The sequence below is a fragment of the Macaca nemestrina genome, chromosome 4 (genome assembly GCF_043159975.1).
Source record: "Macaca nemestrina isolate mMacNem1 chromosome 4, mMacNem.hap1, whole genome shotgun sequence".
In the NCBI taxonomy this organism is placed as follows: Eukaryota; Metazoa; Chordata; class Mammalia; order Primates; family Cercopithecidae; genus Macaca; species Macaca nemestrina.
The window spans coordinates 80,506,386-80,528,962 of NC_092128.1; the positions used below are offsets into that span (position 1 = coordinate 80,506,386).

Genomic DNA, 22,577 nt, shown 5'->3' on the forward strand with positions numbered 1-22,577 from the left:
ACAGGGTTACCCCCAGTGTTCATCAAGGGGTTTCTTCTGAAACTTCCCCTGGCTCATCTCTCCATATCCACTTTACTCCCAATATCCACTCATTTGTCAAGAACTAATGGGACAGTAGCCATAGGAGAGGAAAAAGGTGGATGGATTTGAAAGGTTCATGAGAACCAGGCATGGTGGCTAATGCCTGCAATCCCAGCACTTGGGAAGCCAAGGTGGGTGGATTCTTTGAGTCCAGGAGCTCAAGACCAGCCTGTGCAACATGGCAAAGCCCCATCTCTACAAAAAATACAAAAATTAACTAGATATGTAGTCCCAACTACTAGGGGACTGATGTGGGAGGATAATTTGAGCCCAGGAGGTGGAGGCTGCAGTGATCTGAGATTGTACCACTGCACTCCAGCCTGGACAACAGAGCAAGACCCTGACTCCAAAACTAAAAATAATAATTAATTAATTAATTAAAAATAAAAGGTTTAAAGTACACAGCACTGAAAGAATGATGCAGCTAGTCCAGCTGTATGGAATACAGTAACATTGTCTTTTGCCTCCTCTTATGAATCTTTGCATAAACATAACTGGGCTACAGGACTAGTTAGGTGCTCCCTAAAAATATTATCATTGTGCCTTCCATTTTTCCTTGTAGCATTTCTCATATATTTTAATAAATAGTTGTAGGTACACAATCTGTTCAGTGTATATCTTCCTTGATAGTGGATTCAATATTCATAAGGGAAGGCAGATGAATTTTGCCTTGTGGACCACTATTCTATTCCAATATGTAACATATTACCTGACACATATTAGGAGCTAAAAAATACTTGTTGAAAAACAAACCTAGGTAGTACCATTCAGGACATAGGCATGGGCAAAGACTTCATGTCTAAAACACCAAAAGCAACGGCAGCAAAAGCCAAAATTGACAAATGGGATCTCATTAAACTAAAGAGCTTCTGCACAGCAAAAGAAACTACCATCAGAGTGAACAGGCAACCAACAGAATGGGAGAAAATTTTTGCAATCTACTCATCTGACAAAGGGCTAATATCCAGAACCTACAAAGAACTCAAACAAATTTACAAGAAAAAAACAAACAACCCCATCAAAAAGTGGGCAAAGGATATGAACAGACATTTCTCAAAAGAAGACATTCATACAGCCAACAGACACATGAAAAAATGCTCATCATCACTGGCCATCAGAGAAATGCAAATCAAAACCACAATGAGATACCATCTCACACCAGTTAGAATGGCGATCATTAAAAAGTCAGGAAACAACAGGTGCTGGAGAGGATGTGGAGAAATAGGAACACTTTTACACTGTTGGTGGGATTGTAAACTAGTTCAACCATTATGGAAAACAGTATGGCGATTCCTCAAGGATCTAGAACTAGATGTACCATATGACCCAGCCATCCCATTACTGGGTATATACCCAAAGGATTATAAATCCTGCTGCTATAAAGACACATGCACACGTATGTTTATTGCGGCACTATTCACAATAGCAAAGACTTGGAATCAACCCAAATGTCCATCAGTGACAGACTGGATTAAGAAAATGTGGCCCATATACACCATGGAATACTATGCAGCCATCAAAAAGGATGAGTTTGTGTCCTTTGTAGGGACATGGATGCAGCTGGAAACCATCATTCTTCACAAACTATCACAAGAACAGAAAACCAAACACCGCATGTTCTCACTCATAGGTGGGAACTGAACAATGAGATCACGTGGACTCGGGAAGGGGAACATCACACACCGGGGCCTATCATGGGGGGGGAGCGGGGAGGGGGGAGGGATTGCATTGGGAGTCATACCTGATGTAAATGACGAGTTGATGGGTGCAGCACAGCAACATGGCACAAGTATACATATGTAACAAACCTGCACGTTATGCACATGTACCCTAGAACTTAAAGTATAATAAAAAAATAAATAAAAAAGGAAAAACAAACAATTGATTGTTAGAATCTAAATATTTCCCCTGCTATCAAATTGATTTAGTAAATTTTAACTTTTGATTTCCTATAATAGTTATGAAGTATTCCTAATTTGTCTTCTAAAAGTACTCTATTTCCTGTCTATGATCTCTGCTTATGTGCAACATTCTTTAATTGTTTTTCATTTGTTTGTTTGTATTTTTGTCTCTCTTTTAGGGGCTTTATGTAGATTGTCTCCAAGTTTACATTAAAGCTGGCTGTTATGAACATCTCTTAGGCACCACTTTAGATCCCCTAACCTTCTCCTGTCTTTTTCAAAGCAACCGTTGTGTAAAGCAGTGATCATTTCTGTAAGAGTTCTGATCAGCCTCATGTTGGGCAGTCTGGTGGCATGCAGATTGCACATGTGCCTTTCGACTCCTGCCCTTGGACTTCTTTGTTGAGAGATGGGTATAGGACTCTGAAGAAACCTGTTTGTCAAAATGACTTATGGGCATACGACTTGCAGATGAAATGCATTTCCCTTCCTTTCCCAGAAAGACGGTCCTGAAACATATTTCACAAGGCTTCTCGGAAAGTTTCACAGTGTAGAGAAGCCAGTTGCCTTTAGTGATGGCCAGCTGGTTCCCTCATCATTGATTTGGGTTTGACACTTCCTAGTTTGCTCCCACTATCCCTCCCTCTTCAGGAAAGGGCTCACACATGTAACTTTGCTTCAGGTCTGATTTTTAAAAACACAAGCACAGCAGTGCTTTGTTCAGTAAAACCTATTCAAATGGCAGTTAAATATAACCAGAATCCCAATAGCCAATAAGGATTCTGTAATAATAAGTGTTTCTGCTTTTATACGCTCCATTAACACAGCCTCGCTGCTTTTTAAATTTTCTTTTCCTTTCATCGCAATGAAATCCATAAACTTACTTTGTCATGTGTGGGATTCATTTTACTTATAAGATATCAATTACATTGGGTTTTGACAGTTTGCTCATGAAATAAAACTATAATATCGATTTTATTGTTGTTATCTTTAGATGCTATCAATACAAGCACATTAAAAAAAAGATGAGTAGGAATATAAGAGCGTGAATGAAGGCTGTACACTGGCCTAGTTCTCACATTTTGAATTATGGTTCTTTAGAGGTCTTTATTAATGAATATAGGGGACAGAGGATATAGATAAGGAAAGAGGAACAGAGATCAATAGTTACAAGACAATGTTAGAGATAAGAAGAGGCATCACTTTTAAAAAAATGCTTACTCTTAGATAAATCATATATAATACTCTTCATACAACATATATGCATAATTTAAAGCATGATAAAAATGTAAATACTTATTAACTTACCACTTAGCTTCAAAAATAAAACAAGCACCAGAAATTGCTGAGAATATACTTGTGTAGACAACACATTTAAGGCAAGAAAGATAAACATTGTGGAATCTGGCAGCCTGAATACGAAAAATACTAATAATACAATACTACTACAGGTGACCTTAAGGAGAAGCACTTCTTTCCTTCGAGACTTTTTCATTTTGTAGAGAGATGTGGCACAGATTAGAGTATACGACATGTCACCTTCACAGAGGTTGTTTCTGTTTTGTTTTGTTTTATTTTTGAGACAGAGTCTCGCTCTGTCTCCAGGCTAGAATGCGGTGGTATGATCTGGGCTCACTGCCTCCTGGGTTCCAGCGATTCTTCTGCCTCAGTCTCCCAAGTAGCTGGGACTACAGGCGTGCACCACTACGCCCAGCTAATTTTTTATTTTTTATTTATTTATTTTTGTATTTTTAGTAGAGACGGGGTTTCACCATTATGGCCAGGATGGTCTCGATCTCCTGACCTCGTGATCCGCCCGCCTCCACCTCCCAAAGTGCTGGGATTTCCGGCCGTGAGCCCTGGCGCCGGGTCCTTTTTGTTTTAAAAGATACTGCGTTTGTGAAAGTAACTAAGTTATCATTTCTTTCCTATTTCCTTAAAAGATGAAACTATGCAAGAGATGTTTTAAAATGGTCTCCAATTAAAAGAGATTGTGAAATTTCATTGGAAATCAGTGCTTTCCAATTATGTCTCTTTTGGGAATAATAGCAAAATTTAGGCATATTCTTATTCCCAATACAAAAATCAAGTATTTTTAGAATGTGTGGGAAATTTAAAACATTTGATTACACTCTTCAATAGTTGAAAATAGTCTCAGAAATACATGAATTTAAGATAAAAGAGAAGTCCAAGAATAATACATAATTTTACATTGTATTTTCAAAAATGCATATTCATAATTAATAAAATATTCCTTTAATTTAAAAGGGGAATCATTTTTTAAAAGAAAATCCATCTCAATGTTATAAACTTATCTGTTGTGTAAAGGAAAAAAAAACCCAACGCTTTAATTTGTAATCTCTTTTGTTTTAATGTGGCTTTTGCATCTTTAGATCTTGATTCAATTGAAAGTTGTGCCACTTCATGGGCAATTTGCCTGCATAATGCCTGCCCCCACTTCCCCTCCCATTAGCTGAGGGGGTGACTTGGATTCGGACAGTCAGAAGTTATGCTCCACAGGACGCCAGTTCCTTAAGTCACTCTTCCTGCCTCCCTGCTACTACATTACTTGTGGTTAGTTTCATGCTGAGCACATTTTCTTCCACGTTAATACTCAGTTATTTTTAAGTGGCTTTGCAGAACAGATGTTCATATGCGAGTTTCCATCTTTCTTTTTTCTCCTGGATATTTTTCACAAAAGACTCCCTTGCTTTTCTTCATTTAGTCCAGAAGGGAAAAGAAAAAAAAAAGAAAAGAAAGACCCATCCTAAGTGTCCTAAAAAATTTGTTTCTTAGATATCTCTCTATATAATTAGTTACCATCTATTTTTCCTGCTATGTACCTTTGTTGAAAATAAATTTGCTTCCTGGTTTTCTTATCTATTCCTATGCATAATTTTTGCCTGAAAATTATGTTTTTATTTTAAAATTTTATATAGATGGCTATTACATACCCCGGTCCACATCATCTGCATATACTGCTTCTATTCCAATTTTCATCCAGACCTAAGCCTGAGGTCATGAGTTAATCTTCAAGAGAAGTAGCTTCTTATATTCCCTTCCAACTCTTTCTATTGCTCCTGTTTTAAAGTTTAAATGTCATATGTCCTTACCTTTGCTCTCTGTGACTTGTCAGCGATGACTTGTATTCTGTCTGCAAATTTAACAAATTAAAAATGATCTTAAATTTCTCTATTTCTGAAATCTGAAATCTATTCACTAGGGAGAGACACTGCAACCTTTGAAAGAAAATAAAAAGTTCTTCTCTCAGTTCTACAAGAGTAAAATAGAAGCTTTTAGATCCAGAACCAATTAAGATCTCTGGCCTTCCCTCTCTGTTGCTAATCTCGGCAAAAATCCCCGTGTACAATTAACTATACACATATTGATCCCCCAGGACATTAGAGTTGGAGTCAATTGGAAGTTTTCAGGACTAAAAATCATTTACAAATTGAGGTTAAAACAAACAAAAAACAAACATTTGCAGAGTAACCACTTATTTCAAATATTTGTCAATAGTTCATTCTATAGGTAAAAATTCTTATTTTGATGAAAGTTTTTTTTGAATCCTACTCCACTTTTTATTATTCCATATGCCCTTGAACTAAACTCTTGGCAAAAACTTTACAGATTGTAACCTAGGTGGGGAGAAGATTGAGTGTTAAATCATGAAACAATTAAATTGATCAATTACAATTCAATTCATCTCTCTTTCTCTCTCTCTCTTACTCTCTCTCACACACACAAAAAAATTGTAAAAGCAGAATAAAAGGCTTCTGAATAGTTCCACAATTGTAGATTATAAACTTTAATTATTCTTTCTCAAAAACTTCTTTAAAGGAAAGAGAAGTAGAAATCTTTCCCAAATGTATTATAAATTCAAAACCCCTAATACTAAAGTATTTATACATTTATCATTAAAAATAGTAATCTTGAATCCTAGAGCTTCCTGTCACTTTAAAGTGCTGCTTTAATAGAAAGAAAGAAAGAAATCCCAATACCCCATAGCCCGCCATTAAGCCAAAGTCATTTCACACCTGCAACATGCCATCAGCCTTCTCTTCCTGAGAAGGAGGGTAGCATGCTGCTAATCCATAGCATTCACACACATGGCTGGTGGGCAACTGGGAGAAGAAGGGAGCCATTAGTATGTAATTCTTAAAATTTACATCCTCTGTAATTTTCAGTGAAGGCTTTCCTTTTTTAGTATCTAAAATAGACTGAACCAGCACTACCACAACCAGTTTGCGGCATTTTCCTAGAGTGAAGACAGCCCAGTTAGGTATTTCAAGATTTAAAAAACAAACAAAAAAAAAACACACACAAGGGTGATTTTGTTTTGCATCTCAACTTCCCTGTGATGGTCAAATAACAGAGATTTGTTTATTCCATCTGCCTTCTTTAATGATCATGAACAGTGACAGATCCCAGAGAGAATGTACAACACTTTCTGTTTTCTGGAGCTCAGTGTCATTCTCTGTCAGAAAAATTTTACAAGTTGGCTTTCATGTTTGTAAAGTTCAATTCCCAGAATAATAGGTTATAAATAGTAATTACCATAAAATACCCCACATCTAGATGTTGTTCCAAGAAAAAATACAGAATGGCTTTTGTTATTTCTTTTTCTGGAAATGCACAAATGTGACATAGCTGCTCCTCATTCCACTCTTTATTTTAGGGAGTTCACACATATGTAGATTATTTTACTTAAGAATGGAAGAAAACAATTCATTAACTGAATTCTCATATAGTAGGTATGAGACCAAACAGCCTCCCAGGAGTTAATTGTTTTTTTCACCCTGACATTTTAAAACAATGCAACAAGCTAGGAGAAATGAACTTTGAGTAGATGATCTGGGTTCTAAATTCTATTCTGACCAAGGGAGCTAGGATAAGGTGCATGGATCCCCTGAGCCTACATTTTCTCATTTTATAAATAAGGAGATTAAAACCAATAATGTGTAAGTACAAATTCTAATAGTCTTGGATCTATTTGAAGCCAATAAGAAAGATGTTCCAGATAGCAGAGTTTTCACTTTGGAATTCTTCTTCTAAGTTTTCTGTTCTATTCTGAATAGCTCAGAAAACACTGGACAAGCTATGTGGGCTCTTTAGCTTTGGTTTCCTCATTTGTAAGACATAGAAGATAATCCTACACTATTGCCAATGTTGGTGTGTGAATCCACAAAGAAGGACACACCACTGTGCCAAGTCAAGGTAAGGTGTCTATGAATGGCAACCATTGCTATTATTTCAGAAAATCAGTAGTAATACTGAAAATTATGTTTTCCTCTCCTTAGCAATTGCCTTCTAGGAGAAGAGATCTTCTTTTTTCCTAGTGTAATAAAGTATGATTGGTTACTCTATTGTTGTACCTATGTGACAAATGCATAGAAAACTCAGAAACATTCATTATTGATGAAACAAGAGTCACATACATTAATCATAATAATGAAAGGAAAAGAGAAGTGTAGTCAGTTCTGCTGTAATACAGCATATGTGTCTCTATGCCAAATTATGCAATAAAAAACAAAGGGCTTAGGGGAGAAAATAAGTTAGGAGGACAACACTCAGAAATTTCATTACTGACACATGAAAGACTGGTAGTAATATAATGAAGATAGTAGCACAGTTAAATGCTTAAGGAATGCATAAATACTTCAATAAATATGTAACTTTACCTTAAAAATGAGATGAGGCTGCTCTTGGAAGGGTTGTGACATGTAAGTTATTGTGGAGTCGTGGAAGGGGGTTATCTGAAATTAGAAGAAAAGTTCTAACACCAGATGTGGGTGTTTGTGGCTCATAACATGTGTGATAAACTGAGGTAGCTGAGAGATAGGTGACTGTGTGCCTGTGTGCATTTTGTGTATTCCTACTGGGCTCAGTCCAGCCATGTGCAGCTTTCTGCCTTCTCATGGTGTTTCTCGCTGACAAAATCAGGCATAATCACACATGAAATTTGCATTATGCTCAAATTGTTCCTTAATATATCAATTTCTTTGGAACAAATTTGTGTTTCAAAACAAGCATTACAGCAGAAATGACAATATGTAGATTTCCTCAAATGTGTTCCTTATAAAGATTATGTATATATGTATATGTGCATGTCTGCATATATAACATTGAAGATGAAAAAATGAATAGAATTCAGTGAATTATGATTTTCTTCACTATGATCATAATAAAATTATTCATGGTTGAGTATCTTTGCATAATGCTGCATTTTTTCCAGCACACCAAAGGATATTATTTGTTTAAAAATTCCAAATACTAGAAAAAAAAAGAATACATCTTACAAAATCCTTACAAGCACTCTTTTGATTTAAACCTTTTTTCAAGTTTCATATGTGTCTCAATTTCCAGCTTCAGTGAAAACAAGAGAGAAGGTGGTGTGGAAGGAGAGATACAGAAGAGAAGAGAATAGGGTAATGGAAATTCAGTTTAAAATGCAGACAAATCTGCCGTTTCTGCTTGATAGCCTGTAACATTTCCATGTAGTGCACTTTGCATGGCAGAATAGCTACTAGTAATAGAATTCTCTCACAGTGGAGGTTAATTACTTTTCAGCTACAGCAAAATAAATTTCCTGTCAAGCTCATGGACAGGAATATGCCAGTGTCCCCATTTTTACCCTCAGTTTTAATTCAATGTTAATATCTGACACTTGCTTGCATTTAGTGAGCTGTTTCTCTGAATAGTCGGAGCCCCAAAGGAATATTGAGGGACTGTCAGTTATGTAGTATCAAAGTGTGTGTTAAAGAAGTGGTTTGCCTCTCCCGCAGCGTACCATAAAGAAGATTAACTGACCTGCCTCTTACTTTAGAAAACAGGGTGACCCTCCTGGCAATGTGAAAAAGTGAAACTAAACACAAGACAAGGAACCGGGGAATTCCATCTTTCCCAGGCCACAGGGCAGCAAACCCTGGATTTCTGTTGCTTCTCACACTGATTGTAGTGAGGCTTTAAGAGTCATACATTTCCATTTATTTTCAATTTAACAAGGCCAAGCCCACTGAAAAAAAAAAAATTGAACTTTATAGGATAATGTTTCAGCAGCTTCCCTTAATTATCCAGTTTGGTAGCTCAATTTTTCTCCCCCAGTGAAATATATTGTTTATGACCATCATCATGTCCTGTCATTGGGACAGACGCGATCACAGTCTCTTAATTAATCTGTGCCAATTTTGGCAATCCTAAAGGACAGATGGAATAGGGAAATGATCCCACATCACTTCCCACTGTATAGAAAACTGTTCAGGGAAACAGGAATAAAGAATAAGGAAGCAGGTTGGGCATGGGGGCTGATGCCTGTGATCCCATCATTTTAAGAGGCCAAGTGAGAGGATCACTTGAGCCAAGGATTTTTAAGAGTAGCTGGACAAACTAGAGAGACCCATTTTCTACAATTTTTTTTTTTAAATGAACTGGGCATGGTGCGGGGTGCCTGTGATCCCAGCTACGTAAGAGGCTGAGGTGGGAGGATCACTTGAGTCGAGGAAGTTAAGGCTGCAGTGAGTGAGCCATGATTGCACCACTACATTCCAGCCTGTCAAACAGAGTAAGACTCTGTCTTTAAAAAAGTAGGGGAAAGAAAATAAAGAAGCAGAGTGAGTAGCCCAAACTTTATAGCTGAAATATTTGCGATTGTCAATAAGAAAAGAACTGATATGGGAAGATATTTTCAAATGTATTCTTCTTTCTACAATAGAGCTCTCCATTTTCAGAATTCCTCGCCCTGTATTCTCCTCCCATTAAAATCTTTTAGTTCTACATATCTGAGTACTCAACACAAAACCTATTCTGATTTGGCTAACCTCACTTTCCTTGGAAATACTATAGCATTCTATCTTATTCTTTACTGGGACACTTATTATATTGTCTCGTATCATAGCTTTAGTTCTTGGTTTCATTTTATTTTTTGTTTTTAGTTTACTGCATTTTCTAGCATGATGCCTTGCATCTAGTGAATCCTCAATGAGTTTGTTTTTTTGACTAACTTTTCTTGACACGTAATACTCTTCTACTACAGAGAAAATTAGAGAAGGGGACATTCAATGCATTAGAAGCTCTTAGCTTTGTATATCTTCAACACTGGGTATTAAATTCATTTGAAATTCAAGATTCCTGTAGAAAATAATATTTGACAGTGGATTTCTAAGTATAAAAACAGTATAAGGTGATAAGTAAATATTTATCTATGTGTTTCTGGGGACTGGGAAGAAAATTACCAATACCCATTTTTCCCCTCCCAAGGTTGAAACCAAACTGAAAATATCATACCTGAGATAGAATAACGGACATCAGAGTATCATTTTTACTAAGCATAAATGTGATAAGAGAATGTGGCTGACATGCCACGGTTAAATCAAGCCCCCTAAAATTTTACCCCTGGACAACTTTATGCATTGTTTACAAGAGCAATAGAATCCACTCAAGTCAAGTGCATGATGGCAGAGTAGACAAACTAGGTGGGCTTTGTGGACGGGGAACCCAAAAGGCTGAGGCCCACACATTTAGGTTCTCCTCTAAACTCATCAACAAAAACAGTTACTGCTTTCTGGCCTGTGCAGAAAGGTCTGGGGAGGGAAATGCTTTTCTCTAATAGGAATAGAGAAAAATGTCTTAGGACAGGGTAAGTGGGGAGTTAGCATTCCTGCCTGAGTCACTGTGATGTCCATTTTTATTAACTGTCTTTGATGATGATAGAGAATGGTGTTTGCTATTAAGGGTCAGTATAATTTGGAACTGAATTTTTTCTTAGAAAAAAATAATAGCAAGTGGGAAAACATGAGTGAAAGTGAGGGAGAGCCCTACAGCCAGGTGGGAAGGGATCAGTCTTGGTCTATAACTGCACACACTGGACAATGCCCAGCTGAAGGGAAAAAACTCTGACAAGCGACAGAAAAATGGAACACATTTCTGAGTATTCTTTTACCTTGAAATTTTGTGATAATTGTTCAACCATTTGTTTAGTAGTCCAGAGAAACTGCTCATCTGAGAGAGTTTCTGAACCTTGAAGATATAAGTCCTTCTCAGTCTATTCCATTTCTATTTGGAGTAGGGATGAAGCATGGAAAAGAAGAAATAATGTTAGAAAAATTTTCAAGTGCCATTGAAGTAAAACAGTCTGTTATATGTACATAACACAGCTATATGTATTCAAAAGTTGTAAGCTCTGTTTATTTATATATATACATATATATATATATATATACACGTGTGTGTATGTGTATGTTATATATAACAGTTGTAAACTCTGTTTTATATATAACAGTTATATATATAACTATATTATATATTATATATCTATGTTATATATATAACAGTATAACATATATTATATAATATCCATGTTATATATATAACATATATACACACACACATATATATATACACGCATACACACACATATATATATATAACTTTTTCTGTAAAGAGTCAGAAAATATTTTAGGCTTTGTGATCTATACTATTTCTTTCCCAACTACTTAACTCTTCTGTTACATCAGTAGTCTAAAAGCAGCCAAAGATGTAAATGAATGAGCATTGCTATTCCAATAAAACTTTATTTATGGGCACTGATATTTGTACTTTGCATAATTTTTATGTGCCACAAAGTATTATTATTCTTTTGAATTTTGTCAGCCATTCTCAGCTTCCAGGTGATACAATGAGTTGAATTTGGTCTGTGGACCCTTGTTTGCTGACCTCCAAAACAAAGAGTTCACTGAAATTTGAATTCAATCTTACCCTAAGTAAACCTAGAAAATAAACTTAGTAATTAGCAGTTGTCTACTCTATAATCTATAGCTTAAATTCTGAACCACAATTCCTTCTCCACTACTGTCAAAAAAATTTTGTAAAAGCCAGTGTCCATGAGATTTTTAAAATATCTACAAAAGAAAAGAAGATGCAGATTATCCATTTTGATTCTTGCCAAATCAACATTTCATTGTATATTTGCACAGGCCTTACGCTAATGGATTTAGAATGGAAACTGTAAAGGTCGAGAAATTGTAGAACCTTAGTAATCAGTCTAACTTAGGGGTACAGGATAGGGACTTAGAATTCCTATGAGGGGTACCCAATTATACAGAAAAATGTTAAGCAGAGGCAAACTGATGACATTTCTCTTCTAGCTTATTTCATGAAAGAGCAAAGGAGTGAACTTCTACTAGACAGCTTCACTATGTTCTGTGGAAAATAAAACTGGAAGTTTCTCAGGATGTAACTAGCTCAAGCTAAATTTATTCCAGAGCCCTCTATGGGTACAACCTGAACAGTAATGGCAGGGCAGTCAACTGTTATTCATTTAGAAGTTCAACATCCCCTTTTCCCTCTCTCTTTCTTAATCACAAAGCTGCTTTAATGTTCCCTAATCTTGATTTTCTTCTCTCCTTTTGCCCCTGCTTTCCCAGGTTTTGTTCTTGGAATTAAGTATAGATTAATATGTAGTAGACACAGGACAATTTTAAGTAAAGAGCAACATTGTATCTTCATTTTTTCCTTCTATTGCCTTCTCATGGAATAAATGCTGCTGTTTGTGGTGTACACTGATACACATTTGAAGTATAAATATATACATACTTAGAGTTATTTTAATTTTAATTATTTTTACAGTAATTACTTTATCCTATATTTTTCTGTACTTTTAAAAAACATATTTTACTGTTTTTATGCAGATTTAGTTTGTATCAGTTATGAATATATCATGGCCACCTATCAAAATCAGTACACAGTTACTTTTTTTTGCTTTATTTTTTTCCTGCATAGATTTTCATGGCATGGACAAAATATTATGCATGTAGTCTGCCTCTAGTGGGTAAACTGAGAAAAGATTTCCACTTTTTATTTTCCCCTTATTTAAAAAAATGCATGCATACTGAAGAAGTTATACTATACGGTCTATGCAGTTCTTTCCATTTCTAAATGTCTGCAATTCTCTGAATGCATTTCCATTGCATTTTGCCAGGTCCTCTACCAACAGTAGAGAGAGAAACCGTACTGTAAGCCAGTTTTTTTTTTTAAAAAAAGTAAAGTAAGGAAAGAAGAAAATGCCTATAAAATATGATATGATAGTTATAACAATAAAATAATTCTCTGTAAAATATTTTACAATAAATTTAGGTTTTTAGTTCTGGTTATTCAAAAATCTAAATAATTAATAAAAAAGTAATAAATTAAAATGTACGTTAGAGAGGAATATAATTTTAATGTTATTCAATCACAGATTTGATCTTTTAAAGGAAAATCATTATTTAAAAATTTTACAAGAAACTTCAATCTCTCCCTAATTCTTGCTGGTTAGAAGGTTATTTCATTAAATGGAGAAGGAAAGGTAGCAAAATGTTAACATATTTAAATGGCCTCTAAACTTAACTCTTTACCAATATATGTAGGCTGAAGTTTAAAGTGCATATAAGAGCCTCTAAATGGCACAGATTCTGTGTCTCTGGGCAGAAAATCCCATATAACAAGGCCAAAGCAGTTACTGGAAAAGAAAGTTGTGGTTTTATGCATTGTTACTCTGCTCATAATTTATCTAGGGTTTGTAATTTAGAGAGGGTCTGTTGTTTACCTCATTCATCACAGTGAGACACCAAGGAAAGGAAAGCTGTACACACAAAAATTAAAAATCGATTTGTTGCCCTTGGCATGCTTTCATTTCTTGTTCAACTCAGATTGTGTGTTTACCGCTTATTGGTTTATTTTGAACTCCACAAAAGAAAAATGAGTCTGTTTGGTTCATCTCCTCCTATAGAAATGGACTCTCTGGTCATCTCTAGATTTCCCTTGTCATTTTGCATCCTTATTAATGATACTAAAATGTAGAATTGCTGTGGGCTGAAAAGATCACAATACTTCTGCCATATTTCCTATTTCACACTTCTATTGAAAGCATTTACCCTTTTTCAGGAATTATTTGAAGTACATATAACAACCAACATTTCTTTCACACTCTTGCCAATAATTCACTACAGAGAGGCGGAATGCTATAGTCTTTAAAAGTTCAGATTCTGAAGACAGATTAGCTGAATTCAAATCTAAACTCAAACCATTTTATTTGAGTGGCCTTGAGAAAGTTACTTAATTAAGACTATCCACACCAGGCATGGTGGCTCATGCTTATAAACCTGAGGTCAGGAGTTTGAGACCATCCTGGCCAACACGGTGAAATCCCGTCTCTACGAAAAATACAAAAAGTAGCTGGGCATGGTGACATATGCCTGTAATTCCAGCTACTCTGAAGCTGAGGCATGATAATCACTTGAACCTGGCAGGCAGAGATTGCAATGAGCTGGTATCATGTCACTGCACTCCAGCCTGGGAGACAAAGCAAGACTCTATCTCAAAAAAAAAAAAAAAAAAGACTATCCAGGCCTAAGTTTATAAAGGGTGATAATAATAGTACCCCTACATCTTAAAGGCAGCTAGGGGATTAGGAGAGTCATTACTTATAATACTTAGGACAGCTCCTGTCACACACCATGAAACTGATAAAAATGATTATAAATTTTCGGAGGCTTTGGTTACTTCATCTGTTATGGACTGAATGAATGTTTGTGCACCCTCTCCCACTTCATATGCTGAAGCCCTATCCCTTGTGTGTGGCTGTATTTGGAGATGGGGCCTCTAAGAAAGTAATCAAGATTAAATAAGGTCCTAAAGATGGGGCTTTGATCTGATAGGCTTGATGTCCTTATAAGGAGAGCCACTTTCTCCATGAGCTCTGTGTCTCAAGAAAGGTCACTGAGCATACAGCAAAAATGCAACTGTCTGCAACTTAAAAGGAGAGCCCTCACTAGACACCAGTCATGCTGGCACCTTAATCTTGGGCTTCCAATCTCCAGTACTTTTAAAAAATAAAATTCTACTGTTTAAGCCACTAGTCTATGGTATATTCTTAGGGCAGTCAGAGCTAATGAATATATGACCTTTACTTTGTAATATAATTTATAAAATTAGCTGAAAATATTTATTTTACTCAATTAGATTTTTATTTCAGTGTTTTATTTTCTATTTTTTTAACTTCATTTTTCCCCAGTAAGAACAGTTTTTGTGCTTACCTAAATTTCTAATTAAGGTGATTCTTAAAAAGACCCAACAGAACCCAAAAGAAAAACCTTATTAACCCAACAGAAAAAGGAGCCTTAAAATTAGACAAAAAGGTAAGCAAAGCCTGTACACTCAAAATAAAAGGAAACAATGATCTGCAGGTTAATAAGATTTCAATCAAAATCTCAACAAGGTTTTTTTAAGACATAGAAAATCTTATTCTAAAATATTTATGAAAGGTACAGGCCCCAAAATAACTAAAACTACCTTCATAAAGGAGAGTGATGTATGAGGAACCAGTCTACCTCTTATTAAGTTTGACACAGATATAGTAATCAAGATAGTGTGATTTTGTTTGACAGACAGATACATAAAATAATGGAACAAAATAAAGCATCCAGAAATAGACTCTCATAAACATTGTCAACTGATTTTTCAAAAAAGTTAAAATCAATTTAATGAATTCAATTCACTAAATTCGATTTCATTAAATAGTGCTGGAGCAGTAGGCATAAAAGCAAATCTTGAAGTAAACCTCACACCGTATTCAAACACTAACTTAAAATATTCCGTGAACTTAAATGTAAAACTACAAAACTTTTAGGAAAAAAATGAGAGAAAATCTTCATATCTAGCTCTAAGAACATTCAAACGTGACCCCAAAAGAATAGCCTATACAATAAAAATTTGATACACTGGACATCATCAAAATTAAAAACTTTTGCTCTGTAATGAAAATATTTTCTCTGCGCAGAGGATAAAAAGGCGAGCTACTGACTAGGAGAAAGTATTTGCAAGTCATGTGATGTGGTTCAGCTCTGTTCCTCCACCCAAATCTCATCTTGAATTGTAGTACGCATGGACTGAGGAAGGGATCTAGTGGGAGGTTATTGGATAATGGGGGTGGATTTCCCCCTGCTGTTCTCATGAGGGTGAGTCAGTTCTCCAAAAATCTAATGGTTTCAAGTTTTTTGAAAAGAGAACTTGAAAAGAGTGAAAGAGAATACACCTCTTCCTGGCATTCTCTCTCTCTCTCTCTCTCTCTCTCTCTCTTTCTCTCTCTCGTGCATGCGTGCTGCCATATTAGACCTGCTTTGCTTCCCAGTAGTAGCTGGCCTAGTAGCCACCTGTACTTGTGGCGGAGTCTAGTCCAGATTCGACCCTTAATCCATACACAAATCCACAGACAGGAAACCAAGCTATCACAAGACTTGCAGCCCTTCTCCTGGCTAACCCTATTACAAGAAGGGCTAGCATTCTCCAACCTCACCGGTTTAGGCGACCTGTCCTCTTGCTTTATGTGTGCAACCTTAGGAAGACCACCATTAACCGCTGTTCCCCTTTCCTCCCCACCCACAAACTATATGCCAGATTCTAATTCATCAACAGTTGCAATACCTGATGTAGCCCTGTACCGTGACCCATACCAAGAGAAATACCCCTACTGTTATTCAGCATTTAGTAGCAGCCTCTGCAACCAGACGGCTACATACCCTAATAGCCCCATACGTGCTCCCCCTGGTGTGTTCTTCTGGTGTAATATGACTCTGTTAAAAAACTCTGTCCAAAAGCATCTCTGATGGACAGTTGTGCATCCCTGTTACACTAGTTCCCCGACTGACCCTGCTGACCCCGGCAGAGTTCATAGGCTGGGCAAGGACTGCCCCAACTGAAACTGCGCGACATAGACGAGCAGTTTTTCTACCACTAATTGCCGGAATATCCTTAACCACTTCTGTCATCGCAGCGGGGTTAGCAGGAGGGGCCCTACAACACTCCATGATAGAAAACGACAAGCTGTTACAACAGTTCTCTGTTGCTATGGAAGACTCCGCCTATTCCCTAGCCTCCCTTCAGCGGCAGCTCACCTCCCTAGCACAGGTCACCCTTCAAAACCACAGAGCCTTAGACTTACTCACGGCTGAGAAAGGAGGTACCTGTATGTTCCTCAAAGAAGAATGCTGTTTCCATATAAATGAGTCAGGGTTAGTTGAGGAAAGAGTCCAATGCCTACACGAACTAAGCTTAGAAATGAAAAAGCAACAATTCACTACAGCCGCTAACAATTGGTGGAGCTCTTCAATGTTTTCCCTTCTGGCACCCCTTTTAGGCCCCCTAATGTCTTTACTACTTCTATTCACTATAGGCCCCTGTGTGGTAAATAAAATTTTACAATTTGTCAGAGAAAGGTTTGATACCATCCAACTAATGGTCCTCCATAGCCATCACCAGCCTCTCCTGCACCCAGAAAGTGAGGCTATATTATAAGACTCTGGAAATCCAAGATTGGACATCCAGTTACTTATGAGAAGGGGGAAATGAAAGGACACAAAGATAGATGTGTACCCACCCCCCACCCGCTACACCCTTGTTCTGCTCTCTAATCTTTGCACATACCAGAGATTTCGTAAGTTCTGTGAGTACCTGGTTTTCTGCACGTACCAGAGATTTTGTTTTGCACATACCAGAGATTTTGTAAGTTCTGAGGCAAGGTCACAAGACGTGTTTAAGTAAGATAAACTCTTGCTGCCATAAACCTGCTCTCCCGCCTCAAAGTTTGAACCAAAATATCAGAAATGGCGGGAACCAATCATAGTTAGCCAAATCGCCTTGTTCAAACACTAGCCAATCATATATCTGATTTGTATAATAACTCTATGCCCACTTTTCTTAGACTATATAACACTGCTCGGAGCTCAGTGGGGGAGCTCTCCTGCCCGTCTCGTTTCACAAGCGAGGGAGAGTTCCAGGTTGGAACCTGTAATAAAGATCCTTGCTGCTTAGCTTTGACTCTGGACTCTGGTGGTCTTCTTCGGGGAATAAACGGTCTGGGCATAACAATATAAGGTATCTGGCATAAGAAATTTTTAAGCAGCAAAGCATTCAAGATGTAACCTGACTGATTCTAAAAGTGTTCAGTCATATGTTCACAGATCACCTGAAACTAGAACTAATATTTAAAAGAAAGGCAGAGAATAAAAGTATGAAAAATTTGCAGCCTGACCATCAGGTAGAAATTAAAATCCAATTTTCTGGGGAGAAATTCAAGCCAGCTGCAGAAATTTGCATAAGTAATGAGGAGGAAAATGTTAATAGCCAAGACAATGGGGAAAATGTCTCCAGGGCATGTCAGAGATCTTCACAACAGCCCCTTCCATCACAGGCCCAGAGGCTAAGAGGGAAAAATGGTTTTTTTGACCAGGCCCAGGGCCCGTGCTCTTCTGTGCAGTCTCGAGATTTGGTGTCCTGCTTCCTAGCCACTCTAGCTCAAGCCACAGCTAAAAGGGGCCAAGGTAGAGCTTGGAACATTGGTTCTGAGGGTGCAAGCCCTAAACCTTAGCAGCTTACACGTGGTGTTGGGCCTGTACACAGAAGACAAGAGTTGAGTTTTCAGAGCCTATGCCTATATTTCAGAGGATGTAAGGAAATGTCTGGATATCCAGGAAGAATTTTGCTTCAGGGGTGGAGCCCTCATGGAGAAACTCTACTAGGGCAGTGTAGAAGGGAAATGTGAGGTTGGAACCCCACCACAGAGTCTTCAATGATGCACTGCCTAATGGAGCTGTGAGAATAAGGCCACAATTCTCCACACCCCAGAATGGTAGATCCACTGACAGCTTGCACCATATACTTGGAAAAGTCACAAGCACTCAATGCCAGTCTGTGAAAGCAATGTTGGGGGCTGCACCCTGCAGATCCACAGGGGCAGAGCTACCCAAGGCCTTGAGATCCCACCCCTTTCATCAGTGTGCCCTGGATGTAAGACATGGAGTCAAAGGAGATTATTTCAAAGCTTTAAGATTTAATGATTGCCCTGTTGGGTTTCAGACTTGCATGGGCCCTGTGGCCCCTTTGTTTTGGCCAATGTTTCCCATTTGGAATGGGAGTAACTACCCAATGCCTGTACCCCCATTGTATCTTGGAAGCAACTAACTTGCTTTTGGTTTTACAGGCTTATAGGTGGAAGGGACTTCCCTTGTCTCAGATGAGACTTTGGATGTGGACTTTTGAGTTAATGCTGGAATGAGTTAAGACTTTGGGGAACTGTTGGGAAGGCATAATTGGTTTTGAAATGTGAAAAAGACATGAGATTTGGGAGGGTCCAGGGGTGGAATGATATGGTTTGGCTCTGTGTCTCCACCCAAATTTCATCTCAAATTATAATCCCCGCATGCCAATGGAGGGTCCTGGTGGGAGTTGATTGGATCATGGGGGCAGTTTCTCTCATGCTCTTCTCATGATAGTGAGTGAGTTCTCCAGAGATCTGATGGTTTAAAAGTGTTAGGCAGTTCCCTGCTGACTTGCTGTCATTCTCTTGCTCTCTCACTCCTGCTGCCATGTAAAATGTGCCTTGCTTTTCCACCATGATTGTAATTTCCTGAGGTCTTCCCAGCCATGCAGAACTGTGAGTTATAAACTCTTATATTTATACATTACCCAGTCTCAGGTATTTCTTTATAACAGTGCGAAAACGGACTAATATATCACATATTCAATAAAGGAATAGTACCTGGAACTAGTGTTTAGAATTCTCACATTTGACAACAACAAAAGTCCTACAGACAATTCAATTAGAAAATAAGGGGAAAAGCATGAATAGTCATTTCATTGAAGAGGACATACAGATGGAAATAAGCTGACAAAATCTATTAGAAAAATGCACATTTAATTACAATGAGATTACTGCACACCTGTCAGAATGGCTAATTTTTTTTTTAGAAAAGTGACACCACCAAATCCCGAAGAACATGTAAAAAAGCTGTATCATTTATATATTGCTGATAGGAATGTATAATGATACACACACTCTGGAAATCAGTTTGACAAATTCTGATAAACCTAAACACATAATTACCATATGGCCTAGCAATTGCATTCTTGGGCACCTATCCCAGACAAATGAAAAATTTTGTCTACATAACATACTGTACATAAGTGTTCATACCAAATCTATTTTTAATAGTACAAAATTAAAAAAATCAAAATGTTCTTCAAATGGTAAATTGTTAAACAATTTGTGGTACATCTATAGCATGAAATACTACTCAACAATGAAAAGAAGGAATTATTAGTACTTAAAACAACTTGGATAGATATTCAGAGAGTTTTATTGAGAAAAAACAAAAGCCAAAAGCCAATTCCAGAGGGTTATACATACTGCACAATTCCATTTATGCACATTCCTGAAGTGAATAATTATATAGATGAAAAATATTAGTGGTCACCACGTATTAGAGACAAGCATGGATGGAAGGAGATAGATTGGTTATAAAGGGGCAGCACAACTGATTCTTGTGGGGACAGAATTGTTCTTTATATTGACTATAGCAGGCAGTACAGAAGAGAGTGCATGTAAAACTAGTGAAATTTGAGTTTGATAGGTGGATTCAATCAATGCCAATATCCTGTACTATAGTTATGCAAGATTTTACCATTGTGGAGGACTGGATGCAGGGTATATGGGATCTCTCTCTATTATTTCTTACATGCATTGAATCTACAATTATTTCAAAACAAAAGTTTATTTAAAAACTCAATGGGACTAAACTAAGAAAATATAAATTGATCCTTTAACTTTGCAATTATACTATCACAAGGGTAACTAAGCATTATGAATGGGCACCTGACTCAAGATTCTGTACAGCATTGTGTATATAATGTATGTAGTGTGTATATTTATTTGTTCTCCTAATAATGTTAGAGCTTTCTGGTCCTTAAAAATTCTAAGTTGCATTAAGATTTGATAGAATAATTAAGACAACAGAAATTATCATGATAGCATTGGTCTCAAGTCCCATAGACCAAGAAAAGTTGAACTTCTGACATGGATATAAAGCAGACCCAGAAGGCTGCAGTTAGCATAGTTTGATTCTTGGATTCAGTTTCTGATCACTTTGAAGTCATTTTATGCCACTTGACTCAAATCATTCATCTCAGTGAAAATTTTGTTAGTTAAATGTCACTTTCTTGGTGTTAGTCTATAGACTTCACAGAGGGAACTAAGGCTCTCTAACAATATTTAAAAAGACACTTCCAGCTCAGGCAGCATGCCGGAGCAACAGGGGAACTGTGGAATATCCTGGCCATAGGACAGTTTTGCTAGCAATAAATATATCAAGAAGAAATAAATAACACATTTAACACCCTCAGTGAATTGTAGCATAATTCCTGCTGAGAAGAAAATCTTCTTGGTTTTTGTAAATATTTTAACATTCTTTCCAATTTCTAGTAATATGGTGATTTAGGAGTAGCTACTACTGTCATTTGTAAAAGACGTAATGGAGATTTGTTGCTTGGAGTAGCTCTCCGCATGTGCTGCAGGCTGTCCACTTTGAGGTACCATCTTATTCTCCCTGGTTTGAAGATAGCCTCTATGGTCATCACTTTCTGTTATTTCCTCGCTGATTGTGGCTGATGTTAATAATAATTACAAGATTCACCTGTACTTTAATTGTCAACAGAATCAGGAAGAACAATATCTAGGCAGGAGTAATTACAAGAAAATCTAAAGAAATGAAATGTTAGTTTTCAAACTTAAGTTAGTTTCAGTTATCAAACAGACAGCAGATTATAGTTGCATGTTAGTGCATTTAAGAGGATGTTGGCAGTATTTTTAAATAATCAATAATATTATAATATACATGCTCTTTAGGGACCAAAAACATCTCTCCTTTAAGAGATTTTGCAACTGAATATATATTTGGTCTGGTGATGAGATCATGTGTAACTGTCAAGATGACGTTACTTTCAATCACAATAGTTGCTAGATATCAATATCACCTGTCCTAAAAAGAGCTATTTTATCATATTATCACTTAATAGCAGGACAACTAACATGTCTCATCATTTTTACTTTATGTATCAAAGTTTTAATTATTACAATAAATACATGTTGTCTCCATAAGTAGATTTTTTAAAAAATAGTAAATATTTTGATACAGTAGGCAACTGAAAATATAGGTACATGGTGGCTTATTTTGGGGGGAAGTAAAAAGAATAGAAAGAAAATTAACTTTCACAGTTCTGACAATAATGAAGACAAGGGTTTTTTGTTTTTTGTTTTTTGTTTTTTTTTTAAGTCATTTAGACAGTATCTTTTAAAACCAATAGTAGCTCTTTGTCATTCTCTGCATGCTCTGAGATTTCTTCCGTCTAATACACAATTATTAACAAAAACTCTATCTTCTAATCTTGACTGCCTTAAAAACATTAGCAGGGGCCATTTATCATCATATTTCTTATTAAAGCTTAGAAGAAACACCACACAGCAGTGTATCTTGGAAGTTGGAACTGTGAAGAAAATCACTGTCTGTTATTTTCTCAGATTGTGGCTAATGTTAAAAATAATTACTATTACAAGATTTGCCTGTACTTTAATTGCCAATTTTCACGGATCCGGTGACTTAAAATTCCATTCCTATCTTGTAGAATTATTCAGAGTTGTCCTTTCCCCCATTATTTGGATGTCCTAGAATTATCCAAGATTGTATTTTGAGTTTCCCTTCTCAGCTGTCCTGGCAAAATCAGTTCCCTAAT

General features: G+C 36.8%; 1 long non-coding RNA gene across 1 annotated transcript in view; it reads left to right on the plus strand.

The window, feature by feature from the left end:
• Positions 1-6,729: 6,729 nt before the first annotated feature.
• Positions 6,730-22,577, plus strand: part of LOC139362533 (uncharacterized) — a 28,339-nt gene continuing 12,491 nt past the window's right edge. The window contains exons 1-2 of the long non-coding RNA XR_011621662.1: positions 6,730-6,943; positions 7,061-7,199. This is a non-coding gene — a long non-coding RNA (uncharacterized lncRNA). The remainder of the gene's footprint in view (positions 6,944-7,060; positions 7,200-22,577) is intronic.